Here is a 15745-nt window from a genome sequence, read left to right as displayed (position 1 = left end):
AGTTTTTGAGTAGCAAGCTTTTAGAGATAAAAACCACAAGGTGCCTTGAATTTCAACAATAATGGGTCACACCTATGGCAATGATAAATGGGCAGCAGCTCTCCTTGACAACTGTTGAGGATTCTCTTTACTACAGATAGCTATGATGTGACTAGTTAATGAAAAATCTGTCTAATGAAACTTAGGATTCTTATTTCCCATTTGGTTTAAAAAAAAAAGGAAAAATGCCTTCTTAGCACTTCTACATATATGTTGAAATTTTATTTAAACTTATAATATCATTTAGTTACATATCCTTGATTCCCTCAGTTGTGCTGCTCTGAGTTTGCCACAAAGTTTGCTTGCCTGCTTCAAGTCTCTTGAAGCATCATTTTGAAAAAGACTTGCTGAAGTTATCAGAAATCTACACAGGTGCTTAAAGATCATTAAAAACCAATTGCCTAGAAATCAAATAACTGTACCTTGGCTTAGACTAAAACCCATAAAGGAAATTTTAAAAACATAGTTTTATACGACTATCCATGTTCTTATAGTCAAAATTGTCTTTTTCCTCGCTCAGAAGTATAATTTTATTTTATTTGGCTGAAATTAAGCAAAGCCAATATCAAATTTAAATTATATGTTTATTTTTGTACAATCTCAAGATCATTGTTAATCATAGGGGAATATGAAAATGATTAAAATACCATAGTATGAGTGTTATTAAATATATAAAGTATTTTATTCTGGCGATACATTGAATTTGAGGTTCAAAAAAATACCCAGAAGGAAATGGAACGTGGTAGTGCAATCCAAGGAGCGCTGACATGTAACAGTTATACTATTTTTAGTTGTAAACACATGCAACTTAACTCCATGTAATTAAACAATAAAGAACATTTTATTGTCTCAAATGACTTAAAAGCCCAGAGGTAGTCTGGCTTTAGGTAAATCTCAGAGCGGTGGCTTAAGCCATTTGATTGGGACTTGATTTCTTCCTCTCCATCCATCTCCTCCTCTCCACTGGGCACCATCCTCAGCTAGCTCCCTCCATATCATCCAGATTGGCTGCCACTGTCCTTCAGATCTAGGTGCTTTCTTGATTTATTTCAGCAAAGAAAAATAAATGCTTTTGTCCCAGTATTTCCAGCAAAATTCTGAAATGCAGCCGGACTGAACAAACTTAGGGCCCATGGTAACTGCTAAACCAGTGATGACTTGTTCAGGAGAATGGAATACCCTGATTAACAAAGTCCTGGTTGGGTCTCCACACTGGATCTGTGGATGGAGTGAACTTAGAAACACATAAATACCTTACTGGAAATAAAGTTTCTTTGTTGTTGTTGTTGTTGGGGTATAGTGGTTTTACAGTGTTGTGTTAGTTTCTACTATACAGCGAAGTGAAGTAGAGTTCCCTGTGCTATACAGCAGGTTCTCATTAATTATCTATTTTATATGTATTAGTGTATATATGTCAATCCCAATCTCCCATTTCATCCCACCACCACCCCCCTTCCCGCCTTGGTGTCCATACGTTTGTTCTCTACATCTGTGTCTCTAGGAAATAAAGTTTCTTGGTGATGCTAAAAGGAGAAATGCATGTTGGGAAAGCAACCACCAAGCTCCCCTAAGGGAGTCAGAGGAAAATAAACAGGTGAAATTTTGTCTGGTGGTGGGTGCATAAAGATATCATAAGAGAAAAAGTAAAACCATTCTGGAGGCAAGATTTCAGCTGAGAGAGAGAGAGAGGTTCTGAAATCTTTGGTGGCTCAGAAAAAAGGGAAGCACCCTGACCTATTTGGAAAAGATTTTGGGTTTTAAAAATACATTTAATTATATAATTACTCTTTACTTATGTTTTAATCCATTGTTTTAGTCTGTTCTCTGTATTGTGAGTACTATTATCTTTCTGGAACAAAGAGACAATCAGATTTTCCTCTGATTAGAATATTTTGTGATGACTCATTGCTTATAAGGTAAAGTCTAAACTCTTTGGTAAAGGAGTTCTGCCAACTCTGCCACGAATATTTCAAGCTTCAACTTCTTTCAGTCTCCCCCATACCTCATGTTCTTGCCTTTGTGAACTCTGCACACCTTTCTTCTTCTCAGACCTACCACACACTTTCATAAGTCCCCCCCCTCCCTTTACTCACTTACATTTTTCACCTGGAACATTGCTCTCTCTCTTTCACTCCTACTTACACTCATGTTTCTCATCCTATCAGGCTGGAGCCTCTTTTCTCCTTCTGTGCCACCATTCACAGCATTACTTATCACGTTCACAGTATTATCACTGGTTGCATCTTATTTTACTGTGAACTCACTGAAGGTTGTGAAAATGCTTTATTCAGCTTTGCGCAGTAAGAACTTAAGACATAAATATGTACAATGAATTAAATTTCAAGGTACTCAAATATAACTGGAAACACTACATTTAAGAAAAGATTTTTTAAACGTCAAGGATCATAATTCAGATTACTTGCTTGGTACAAATCAGTGTAGACACACACACATTTGATTAGATTTTTGCAAGGAAACATGATTGTTTTCACATTTTACTGTTACATTAAATGTTTATTCAAAAGTCTCACATATTGGGAAGCTATTTTGTTGAGGTAAATGTTATAGGAGAAATTATTTCTAAGATTAGTGCATTATTGAATTTGTTGAACATCTAGCTGCCTTACTAGTCAGGCAAAACGAAAAAACAATTGAATAATATAAGCACCATTTTAGTAAGCAATTTCCAGATAGTTTGGGAAATACTATTGATTTGGATTGAGTATAACATATAATCTCATTTTTGAATTGTCAGTTGCCTATCTATGGTCTTTACAAGTAATATAAGATACCAGTAGCAAGAGGCATAATGAGGTCACATACCAGGGAAATAGGATTTGGACAATAACTGGGATATTTGGTCTGCCCATTGGGCCTCACTGTCCCAATGTATACAATGAAAGCATTGAAATAAAAGCCAATAAGTTTTGTTTGAACCAACTTACTAAAACTTAAAACGTTGGGTGATTTTTTCCCTCTAAAACTGTCATCTTACATGATCAGAGATATATTTTAATGATACTGACAGCATTAAATGTATTTCAGAACATTTCTGTAAGTTTCTTTAGAGATTAGAACATAAAATTTGAATATACTTAAAAATATTTTTTCATATATTTTTGGGTTTTGGAACCAGTGAAAAATTACTCATTACTCTTACTCAAATTTAATAAAGTGTTTACTGTGGTTTGGAGACAAAATGAAGGTGAGAATATAATTAGACTTTTTAAAGATGCTATATTTTGGAAAATGTCTCAAAGGGCATAGAATTTCAAGAGTTTGAGTATAATTTAGGCAAGCAGATAGCCTCCAAAAATTTTTGCTGCTAAGGGCAAGAAATACATGTATTATTTCTGGTTTGTAAAAAAAGAAAAGAAATTGTCTCAGTCCCTGAGATTTACGCAGTATGAATTATGATTAAAAACAGAGGCTTTGAAGTCAGATTTGAGTTCAAATCTGAGATCTGTAAAAAAGGAAATTATAATAGTCATAAGGTTATTGTGAGGATTAAACAATGTGTATTCATTATATAACATGATGCCTAGAACATAGTTTACTTCAATAAATGTTTCCTATTAATTACTATTTGTATATTACTTGTAATTATCAAATAAACAGATAATATAATGCTAAGTTGCTACAGTCTGTTATAGATCGTAATTTACTAATTTGTCTTTAAATGTTTATAAGTGGGTTTTTGAACCAGTATAGACTGAAAGGTGAAAAATTGAAGCTGTGCAGAACTCAACGGCATGGTTGTGCCCCGAAAAGTTATAACACTGCAACCTTGATAAACTTATCCTTCATTAAAAGGGACATGCTTTGAGAACTGCAGAAAGGACTGGCAGAGTCTAGCTAGTGTGAGGAACATAAAAACTCAGTCAATAAGATAATATATTTAATAGTATATTGCTTCACAAGCCTCTAAAAACTTTCACATATTATGTCACACGATCCTCATAAGAACATTGTATAGTAATCAGAATAGGTTTAAAATCTACCTTTGAACGCGTAGGAAACTGACAGTCACAGAGGGTGTGACCTATTTAATGTCACATGGATAGAATGAGGTGGAGCTTGGGTGATGACCTAGTCTTTGTCCCTTCAGTGGGTCCTCTGTCCACAAGCATTTCTTTTACTGAGAAGAGAAACTCAAATATTTTATTTATTTTTTACGTAAGAAATTTAAAAATTACAGGTTACCAAACTCAGTAAAAACAAAATCTCGAAACTACTTTGGAACATAAATCTTCTCTAAAATGAATTCCCCAGTTTAGTGTCTTGAGTTGGTTACAGTTGAGTTGGCTACAATCCAATCTTGAAATGTTATTCTTCTGAACAGAGGCTGGGATAATCAGGCAATGAAGGTGAGCAACAGCACAGTCTACTTGTGGTACTTTGTGGTGCTTAGAGGTAAGAGTCACTACAACTCCCAAAGTATCATAGGCTTCGACTTCTGTAAATGTGAAGGGACCCCGCATAAGGCATTTCTAAGAGATTAACTTGATTTTCTAAGTGAGACGTGAAACCTCAGATGCAATAAAATTATGGAAGTGTTGGTGTTTGTTCTTAATCAAAATCAATGATTTAATCCCCATATAGGTTTAAGAGTCAATGTTTTATTTTATTTTTAATATAAAAATCAATATTTGGGGACGACCACAACCTTGACATGAATATTTTTATCTCCTGAAATACTGTCAAGACTATATCTTTATAATCTTTAAAAGAAGATGTGAATTCTAGGAGAATGGCAAACTGACACTAAAATCAAAAGGCATCCAGGATGCTCAAAACATGCAAATGGAAAATGGTAGTAAAGTAGAACTGGACTAGATAATCACATGATACTTTGTAAGGGTTTGCAAGGGTGACACAGTTTTCCAAGGTCTATATTCATCCAGTTAAAGAAGAAGAGAATTATGCATGCTATACAGAGAGAATAGCTAAAGATAGAAGTTTAAAGTGGACATAAAGCATATATGATATTGCAAAGAATGGGTTACTGCAGTAAAACATTACAAAAGAAAAAGAAGTTAAGATGAAAATAAATGAGAAGTGCGATAAAAGGGTTAAGCACTGAGATTCTGGAATTTGGCTGTCTAAGGTTTGAATCTTAGCTCTACCTCTTATATCTTGAGCAAATTACTCAATCTCTCTGACCTTCATTTTCTTCATCTAAAAATGAGGCAATAATTGTACTCTCTCATGGGGTTTATGAGGAACCAAAGGATAATGCATATGAAGTGTTTTGCACGGTTCCTGGTATATAGCAAATGCTCAGTGAAAACTATCTATTATCATTTAAGCACAATCACATAGAATTGCAAAGATTTTGAACATCAGACCCAGAACAGAGTGATATTCCCTAAATAGATGGTTTACCGTTACTGTTGAGAACCCAACTGGTACACTTACGCAGTGCCCTGTCTTTTAAGTTAAAAAACAAACAAACAAATCCCAAACTAGCAACAACAAAACTATAGTTTACGGATTGAGCAGAATCACCTTTTAGAGAATCTTGATAATTCATTAAAACCTAATAATGTAATTATAATTTAGAAGTGCTTTTCCTGTGGCACTTACAAGGGAAAATTTGATTCAGAAAGTGGAGATTCAAATTTTACTCAAAGATTGTTAATTTTAAAATGTGCTATTTAATTAAATTCAACATTTATTGAATATTAATTGAAGACCTACAAAGTGCCTATAATCTATTTAACAAACATTATTAAATTCATGATGCTTTAAATTAAATCCATGCAAAACACTATACAAAAATAGTATTCACTAGAAATAGCATAGATACAGTGTCTATTAAATGTTAAGCATTATCCAGTTACTTTTGTTTCTCTAGAACAGACATGAAAAGTTAAGAGTTTAGCCACCTCAAGAAATAAGACCAGTCCAGAAAATAAACAACACATGTCTGTTACCATCCTCGGCCTGGCACATAGCTTGGCAACAAATACTTTGCTGAAAATCAGTAAAAAGAAAAAGTGTTCCTAATTGCACCCACAGAGCAAGCGGCCAGATGACTACTTTTCCTTGAGTCAGCTGCTCTTAGATAACGCGAGCCACAGGATTGATTTCCTGCAGTCAAATGAAAAGAAAACTCTTTAACTGTCCCCCAGGCTAGTCATTGTGACACAGCAGCTCTTGCTCAGCTTAAAGAGGGCAGGTGAGCCTGAGCATTTTCTTTTGTTAAAAATGTGTGTGTGTGTGTATGTATATATATGTATTATTAAAACAAAGGGAAATATAAAGTAGATCACTCAAGACATTTTTTTCAAAAAAAACTCTGAAGTTTATTTTTCTTTGATATTTGGCCGGCCGGTGATTTGGGTAGTCTTTCTGAGAAGAGACATCTTCAGAAAACAATAATCAAACTGCAGTAGTTCCCTCAGTTAAGTTGGAAGTTAACGTAACTGTGCCCACGGCCCATTTAACCTAATGGCTCGCCTGTCTCGGAATCGTAGATAGGGCTTGCAATCATCATCTTATGCCACTGTGCAGACCAGTTATTTATCAGTTGTTTGGAAATAAGTCAGCCCCAAACTCTCAGCTCCCCAAATGAAAAGACAAAACGTTGGGGAAGAGGACTGTACTCCTGAATTGCAGAATCATAAAGGGAAACCTGATTAGGTCATCTGCTGTGACACACAGAATGATAATTAAGTTGGGGACTTAGCATCTTGGAAAGGGTGAGAGGTGCTTTTCAGCATTAAACAAAGCACAACTAAAGCTAAGCATGACTGCTAGATTGCTTTGTGAGTTTCGTACTAAAGTCCCAATTTTCTAGGCAATATGCAGGAAAGACTACAGCCCTCTGTGTGATGTGAAAAATGTTACCTACCTAGATTCGGAGGGGATGTTATAACCCAGTTTCTTTTTGTCAAAAATATAACAGAAAAGCTATACTTCCAACAATAAAAAAGGAATTACACTTTGGTGAGGGAATAGTAAAGGTTTCCAGCACTTTCACAGGCCAGACAAATGTCTTCCTCTGCCATGTAAATGCAGTAAAAGGATATCCGCATTAAATTACAGGATTTATAGTCGGCAGAAGAAACGAAACCACGTAAAGATCATTTTTGCATTAAAATTTGGTTTTCTCTACTAGTATGTATTTTAAAAATACAGGTGCCTTTTACTAATGAAGTACATCAAAGCATATTATGTTCTGCATTTTGTGAGAACTAGGCAATTTATAAATGCTATTCACATTTAATTAGTAGTCATTTCTTCTCCGTAAGCATATTTACTCGGATCTCTTGTTCCTACGGCAACCCAGTGAGTATTACAGCTACAAGAAGAGCCTAGCCTAACCTAAAAAAGGATGGAGATTAATGAGCAAGCTCAATATTAAGACTATAATGCAAAAGACCAAGCAATAAGGTTGGCTAGGGGAGCATTACAAAGAAGTTTCAAATCAGAATCTCTTATTTCAAGGAGCCTATTTATAGCAGCATAGAGTTATTTATTCAAGGCTGCCTATAGTATACAGGGAGTATGAGAGATGACTCATTTAGTGCTAAGTTCTGCTTAATTGGCTATCTACTCAGGTACGGTGTCACACATATATATACATACATGTATATAATTATAATCTGCTTAACACACTTATCAATGGACTATATAAACAATATTACAAGCAGTTGTGCTTATGGATGTTTCCCTTAAATACTGCACTTGTTTAAAATTATGGAGTCTTTAGAATTAGCTTTGATATAAGACGTTGTCATTAAGTGTTTAGTGAAAAATGATTCTTAAATCTAAGTGTTTATGTTATTTTAAAGATAATTCTCTGATCCACTCTTTATTCTAGTTGCAATATTCAACTCTTATGAAAGGGTTGAAAATAAATAACAAAAGCATTGCTAAGGGTACCAGATCGAAAATAAACAGTTAACAGAAATTTTACATATTCCTCTAAATTCTGCTTAAGAGTGACAGTTCTTAATTTAAAGATTTAGGTGGGAGAGGTAGGAATAAGGAACTGAGGCCTAAATACATTTCTCTACAAAAAGTTATATAACTTTATAATGCCTATGAGAGACAAATTCAAAATAATTAAAAATTATTTAAACTTTAGAAAAAATTAGATGTAACAAAAAAAAAAAAGAAAGAAAAAACCCCAAGCTCCTTGGAATCAAGCTAATTTTGCATTGCATGTTGTGGATAGGTGGGAAATCATTGCCGCACATTATTTGTCGTAACATTTATTTATGTCTCAATACAATATGTGTGAGAGAAACTGAATATAAAGAAAGGCAAATTAGAAGTTATATAACCCTTGTTATCAAATGGTGCTTCGTAAAATCGACAGGATCTCTTCAGAGCTGGGCAGTTCGTTCTTGCTACAACACAGAGGCAATGGCATCGTTATGGAGCCTCTAAATTATCCTGCTCAGTGGCAAAAAGTAAAAATGATTCCTTCTGACCTTTCTACACTGCTTCATTAACTTTAACTCGCAAGCAACAAGTAAAAATGAGAAGCTTTCTGCAGCCCCTTCTCATATAACTGATTAAAAGAAGTAGCAGCTCCGCATCTGTTCAGGAGACTCTGGGTACCGCTCATGTGCTAAACGAGGGTAAATTGAGTGTGTGGCAAGAAATGCTTGCTATACATTCACTAATATTTATTTCCATTTGACCAGGGCATTTCAAATTTGTTTCTTCTTAGATCTACAGAGATCACTGCAGATGTAAAACAGTTTGCATGGCTTCTCCTGAATTATTAGTCAATAGCGAAATGATTTTTTGTGGCTCTATAAATAAAAAAAGGAAGCAATATTTTATAAGGATTAATCTGTGCAAATATTAATGGTCCACCATTTCTGTTGTCTCAACTTCAGTTCTATAATATAATATCAAATCCCTTTTAAAGATTTCATAATAGCTTCTACCTGTAATTTTCCTTTGTGAAAATGCGCTTTTACCAGCAACTATTGTCTATGTAGTGAATTAATTATGCTCAACAATTAAATCACAAGGCATTTCTCTCCCAGATAATCTATGAATTTGAGTTCAGCATTTCTATAGGTACTTCTGTGCCTCTGTAGGGAGAGTATTTTAATACCAAAGAACACAGCAACTTAAATGCCATTCCTTGGGTTTTATGAAAAAGCAATATAGGAGAGTAAATAGGGCAAATATCAACAACAAAGAACCCCTACTTTGAGTCAAACAATAAATGCAAATAGAAGAGCTAAACCAGGGAAGAGAGGTAAGAGGTGAACACTGTGGTCTGAGTATTCCTTCCTGACAATTCTGTGTGAGGCAAGAATATTCTGATATCTTAAAAAAAAAAAAATCGTAATAGACCATCAGTGAATCCTCTTCGCTTAGTTTCCGAGGTAGAATTAAAACGCAGACCCAGAGGCACCAAGACTTGAAAACTCATCCCTCCCGCCGCAGATACTCAGCATAGAAGAGCAGCAAACTTCCTAAATAACCACAATTAAATTTCACACACTCTCTTCTCCTTTCCTGGTTTTCAAACGTGGGGTTATTTATCAGAGAAGAAAAATTGGACGCTGCGTCTTTTGAAGACAGCCAGGCACTCCTAACCTAATTAGCGTTAACCACCTCTGAAAATATAAATGCCCTGAATCCTGCAGCTCAAAGGTCCCTCCCCCATCCCTGCGCTCCTCCAAACACACCAGCAACCTGGGCAGGGTTGAACAGCCCGGTAGATAATAACCTTCCCGCCTGACCCCCAGCAAATAGCACTAAAGAGGCATTTGCCACCGTTTTCCCAGGAAATCCGATAAAACGACAGCACGGAGGGTGATGCAAGCGATTTTCTTGAGTTGCTTTGTCTGTGTTTAAACTTCATGCCCACGACACCGCAAAACACGGCCCGGGAAGCTACCCGAGCTGGGAAGCCTCCGTGCTCAAACAGAAGGCTCAGAAAAGAATGGAGATTTGCAGATCTGATAATGAGCCAGTTAATGACATAAATGATACCTCAAGAACCTCACTAAACCATCCAGGTCCTACAATTTAATCTGTAATAAATACTCCTGCATCATTGCGAGATGGCTGCTCATAATGGCAAATGAAATATGCTGGTATGATAGGTACAATAAATCTGGATTTTCCTATGGTTCCCTCAGGCTAGAACAATATGTAACCACAGTGCGCACTGTCAGGGTGAGCAGATCTCAAAGCCATCATAAAATCTAAATGGGGACTAATTAGGAGGCCCTTCCCTTCCAGAGTTACTATTTCTATTGACATTTTCCATGCATGAGCCCCTCCATAACATCATAAGTCACCAAGATAAGAACTCCCTAGATTATAGGGAAAAAGCTTTAATGGAGAAGTTGAACTCAAAGGCGATGCATAAATTTTCCTTTTGATACTACGGGAAGTCCGTGTTGAGTACTTTCTTTACAAACTTTCAAGCTCTGAGCAGGGTACTTTTTAATCCCTCTGCCCGCTTCCCTATGGCCTGGACAGTCCCAGTCTCTCTGCACCAGGAGCGTGAGAGTCAGGTGGTGCCCAGGGAGGATATTAAAAGAGAGTGGGGCTGCTTGTGAAATTGATGGCTGTGGGTCAGGAGAGTGCCAGGAGGTGTACTTGGCAAGTTGACTTCTGGTTCCGGGCCTTTTGGTTTGAAGGCTGGGATTTTCCTAAAGATCACTGAAGATTAGGCTTTTCCCGAGGCTCTTCCAGTCAGGAGTGGAGGAGATTTCTTCAAACAGGCCCTTTCAATGCAGGGAAGTGAAGCCATTCCTTTGATAAGCCAGGATGCCACAGGTCCTTGGGAAGAGGTGAGGTGGGTCACTGGGGTGGGAGGTCACCTTTGTGCTTGGCAGGGCTTGGGAATGAGATTTCTAGGCACTGTGGAGTGGAAAAGCGGTGGAGAGAAACCAGGGCGATAGTGTCAGGTGGACCTCCTCTTTAGTTGTCTACCACAGGTATGACAGTTTCTTAACTTTTCTGAGAAGAAAATCCTCAGTTAAAGCAGGGAAAACAATAGCTAATCTCATAGGGATGTTGTAAGGGTTGAGAAATGTGTGGGGATAATTTTAAAAACAGCTGTGAATATTATTACTTATGAAATGCATTATTTCATTTCAAAGGAATAAAATTAGGAAAATACCATGAAAAGGGGATGTGCAATACAGTATTCCTTTTCCTCAATCTTTGTTTTATGCAAGAGGAAAAGCCCAATGATGCTGGGGGTGAGTTGTCACATGCTCCTATGAAATGGAAGTTCTGTATCAAAGAGTCCTGGTCCTGGTCCTAGTTTAATTACTTGCAAATATTGTCTGACTTTCGTATTTGTTAAAGTATTTTTCGTTACTGAGTGATGAATGAAGAGCAGAGGCACCACCGCTGAACTGTCCCTCAGCAAGGCGGGCCCTACAGGGTTCTATTAGCAATTTCTTAACAGCCGAAGTTTGGAACTTTGACCTCAAACATTTTCTAATTCAGGGTGGCATGAACAACCAAGGCCACTTCCCTCTGTGCATAAAAAGTGAGTAACATACAAATCTCCATCATGGCATGTAAAATTGGCTGTATTACCTAATTGATTGGGATAAATACATTCCTGTTCTCTATCATTCTCTATTCTATGCAATAGATCACACCGTCTCTGATAGACATTTGGTGAATGCTTTTAGCTGCAAATGCTTCTAGTCTGAGTTTATGATTAAACTGATAGTAAGTAACAGTTTTGTGTGTACATTTATTTATTTTAAATTTATGCATAAACTTCTACTTTGTATTGTTACCTTCCAGTGGGGCTGAGTTTGTATGAAAAATTATTTTCATCATTTGTTATTGCCAATTGGGCTTACATAAACTTTGCTGAACTCATTTCATTTGTTGGTCTTGGCTACCAAAATGCAGTTAGTATCACTTAGTATTGAAAATTGGGAGGGTGTCCTCATAATGTTTTACAGAAAGTGTGTATAATTACCTGTAAACATTATAAGGACAAAAATAGAATGAAAATAAAACATTTCAAAGCCTATAGTATTCAAATTTTGTGGGTTCTATGAAGTTAAAACTATAAATTAAATTTCAAAGAGTCAAGAAATAGGTTTTATTAGAACCTAACAATAACTTTCTGAATAAGACTGTTTATTATAATTTTAGTAAAACATTCATCTTTTTGTTTCTTCTCACCTCAGTGATACTCAAACAATCCTGATAAAAGCAGCCTGTACACTGAATTCTGTGCTGAAGCCACCACTAGAAAAAAGAAAGAAAGAAAGAAAGAAAAAGCTAATAACAAAAGGGAAAGGTAATCATATTATTGGATTTGTCATACCACTACAGTCTTAGTTTACATAGGAAGAGAAAACACTATTTACCACTAATAATTTTCAAACTTCAGGTATGTTTCCTGGGCCCCGGTCAAGTTGTTAGGGTTCAAAGCCAGCTGTGGTGTCAGGAATGTTCTCTTTAAAAGTGAGATTTGTCAAGGAAGAGGGAGGCTGAAGGTTTTTGTGAACTGAGATGTCCTGTTGACTCCCATTCTCTCCCATTCCTGTCTTCGTGGGACTTCCGAAATACTGCTTAGCTTAGTTCTCATCGACTCAGAATTTACCTTAAGGTTTAGGTGTTTAGCATAACAGTTTATTCACTCAATGAATATTTATTTTATTGCCTATTCTGTATCAACACTATACACCATTGTACAAAACAGGAAAATAACCTGTCTTCATGGAGCTTATGTTCTACTTCAGGGAGAAAGACAGTAAATATACAGGTAAATTCATCATAAGTTGGATGGTGATAAATGCTAGGAACAGCGTCAGAGGGATAGGAACTGGGGGTTGCAGAGGGGAGCGCTGACGTCTTACATGGGACAGTTGGGCAATGCCTCACTGAAAAATGACCTTGGAGCAAAGACCTGAAAAAGAGGAGGGAGCCAGTCGCGTGGATACCTGGAAGCAGAGCATTCCAAATAGAGGAAACAGCAAGTGCACATGTCCTGAGGTGGGGACAGGCATGGTGTCTTTAATGAAAAGCCAGAAGGTTAGTATGGCTGGAGAGAAGGGAACAAAGAGGACAGCAGTGGGAGATAAGGTCAAAAAGGTGGCAGCTGGCCAGCTGGTGTAGGGCCTGGTGAGCCTTTGTAAGGACGCTGACTTTTATTTGGAGTGAGATGGGAAGCCTCTGAGCAGAAGAGTGACAGGATCTGATTTATGCTTTTAGACTATCACTCTGGCCTTTATATCAAAATTCATGTGGGGTGGAAGGAAAGGGGCGGTGGTCAGGCAGGGAGACCGGTAAGGAAGCTGCTGTAGTAATCTAGGGGAGAGAGGTGGGGGGCTGGGACCAGGCTGGTACAGCTTGAGGAAATGGTCAGATTTTGGATATGTTTTGAAGGCACAATATATAGAGTTTGCGAAAGGATTGGACGTGCATGTGAGTGAAAGGCAGGAATGAGAAAAGGAAAGATTAACTACCCTTTAAAATGTCTATTTTATAACAAATAGTGATCGTATTCTTATACAACATAGGAGACAAAATGATTACTTTGTTATGGTATTGTACATTGTCCTTCAAAGTGTACACAATCATTCATTCAACAAGCTCAACAGATGCTGAATGAATACCTGCTACATACCAGGTGCAGTGCAGGGGATGTAACCCTGAGTGAGACAGGCAAGCTCCCTTTTCTCTCTGAGCTCATATTTTAGTGGAAGAGGAGGAGAGGACAATAAAAAAGTTAAAACAATAAAGAAAATTGTAGTATTTCTTTTGAAATAACTAGCAATATTGCCATGTTTAATAGAAACATCCACCATCATGATTAATCTTTTAGGTTCACTTTTGCGATAATAATCTGTAAAAAGGATACTGCTTCCAAAATCTTTACCCACACGTGAACATTTTTTTTACTGAATATGTGACGTTGGACATAATAATAAAGTCAGGATTCCAGACATACAGAAAAATGGAAGAATATCAGAGACACAAAGTAATATGAAATAGCAATTGTATATGCAAAGAAAATACCCTGAATCTAAGAAAAGATAGAAAACAAAAACCATACCTGTACTGTACTGGTACAAAAAGACCCATTAAATTTTGTTTTAGTCTTCATTTTTAACTCTTTTTAAAAAAAAATTTTTTTTTTTTTACCGAAGTATAGTTGATTTACAATGCTGTGTAGTCTTCATTTTAAGCTAAGGAAAAATAATACACTGCTAATTATAAAGATGGTAACTTTCAGTGAAAGCTGTTTTTTTATTAAAAGTATGTTTTGCCAAATTGGTAAATCGAATGATGAAATTGGTATTGGAGGTTTGGATGATTTGCTTAGCCTAAATTAATTAGATAATTACTTCGAAACTTCTTTGATCTTATTTATTCTCATAATTTTAACTACCATTCATGAGAACATCCAGATCTCTGTATCTAGCCCTGAGAATCCTCTGAGCTTCTGGCTCCTGTACCTAAATGTTGCCTGAACACATTCACTGGGAACTTCAAAGTCTACGTGTTGGCACATTGCCACTTCTCTATTTTTCCAAACCAGTATGGCTGGTTTTTACCTTTGAATTTCCTCTCATTCAGTAGTTCTTAAACCATCCAAACAATCAAGAAACCAGAAACGTGAGAGCCATACTCATCACCTCTCCCTTCCTCACCCTTCGTACACAAACAATAATAAACCCTTTCTAATACTTTTATTCAGCATAGAATGGATTATGCTGTAGTAATGAATGACCCCAAAACCTCAGTGGCTTCACACTACAAAAGTTTATTTCTCATTCTCCAAAAGTCTTCTGCGTAAGCCCTTCTTGTGACAATTCAGCTTTCCACTCATTTTTCCTCTTATGAGAGCTCCATCCGTATATGTGCTTCCACAAACACCATGGCAGACGACTAAACAGTGGCAGGTCACACAGAGGCTTTTCCACTTTTTGGCCCAGAAGTGATATATGTCTTTCCTATCCATGGCCTATGGACCAGAAGTAATTACATGGCACAACACCGCAGCCCCACAGCAAGGAACCCGAGAGCTACAGATTCACATGTGCCCTAAAGGGCAGGTGAGCATATCTACCCAACCTTCTAAACATGTCTAAACCTTCGAAAAATATTATATTTTTTGGCCTGCTTACAACACCTCGCGTTATCTACAGGATGCAGTTTATTGTCCACAGTTCTTTGCATCATGCTCTTTTTCACCCCTCCACCGCCACCCAGTGACGTGGCTCACACAGTTGGGAATTGTTCTGGCATGCTCTTCCCGCTTCTGCACCTAACTGGCTTGCAACAATCCTCAAGATAGAGTTTGGGCCTCATCTTCTCTAGAAGGCATCGTCAAAGCTCAGATTGGACGATGCATCGTCCTTGGTATCCCAGAGCTCTTAGCACTTACCACATCATTACATCAAATTATTTTTTGATGTACAAAAAATTGTATTTTTGATGTACAGCTGTCAAACTTCAAACCCTGGATGATAAATTCCTCAAAGGCAGATACATGTGCTGTTCACCTTTGTCTCCCCAGCACTCAGTGCAGTGCTTTGTACGCAGTTGACTTTTATAAATGTTTATTGAGTTAAACTGTTATTTGGATCTTACTATCTTATTTGGAATCTGAATATTGTATCTAATATTTGGAGATGCTAAAAACAGTAACAGGCACAATAGAATTTGTATGGTTTAGGTTAGAGGAGAGTTGACCTTCCCACTAATTTATGCATAACAGATGACTTAGCTA

At 36.8% G+C, this 15745-nt stretch overlaps 1 long non-coding RNA gene across 1 annotated transcript in view; it reads left to right on the top strand.

Annotated features, from left to right (window-relative positions):
- LOC111172769 (uncharacterized) overlaps positions 1 to 15533 on the top strand; it is a 57458-nt gene extending 41925 nt beyond the window's left edge. The window contains exon 3 of the long non-coding RNA XR_002644020.2: positions 12192 to 15533. This is a non-coding gene — a long non-coding RNA (uncharacterized LOC111172769). The remainder of the gene's footprint in view (positions 1 to 12191) is intronic.
- Positions 15534 to 15745: the final 212 nt, after the last annotated feature.

This window comes from Delphinapterus leucas, chromosome 8, assembly GCF_059928025.1.
Source record: "Delphinapterus leucas isolate spDelLeu-1000000601 "Yukka" chromosome 8, BTC_Dleu_Yukka2, whole genome shotgun sequence".
Taxonomy (NCBI): Eukaryota; Metazoa; Chordata; class Mammalia; order Artiodactyla; family Monodontidae; genus Delphinapterus; species Delphinapterus leucas.
The sequence above is the reverse complement of the archived record's forward strand: the minus strand, read 5'-3'. Positions and strand labels throughout refer to the sequence as shown.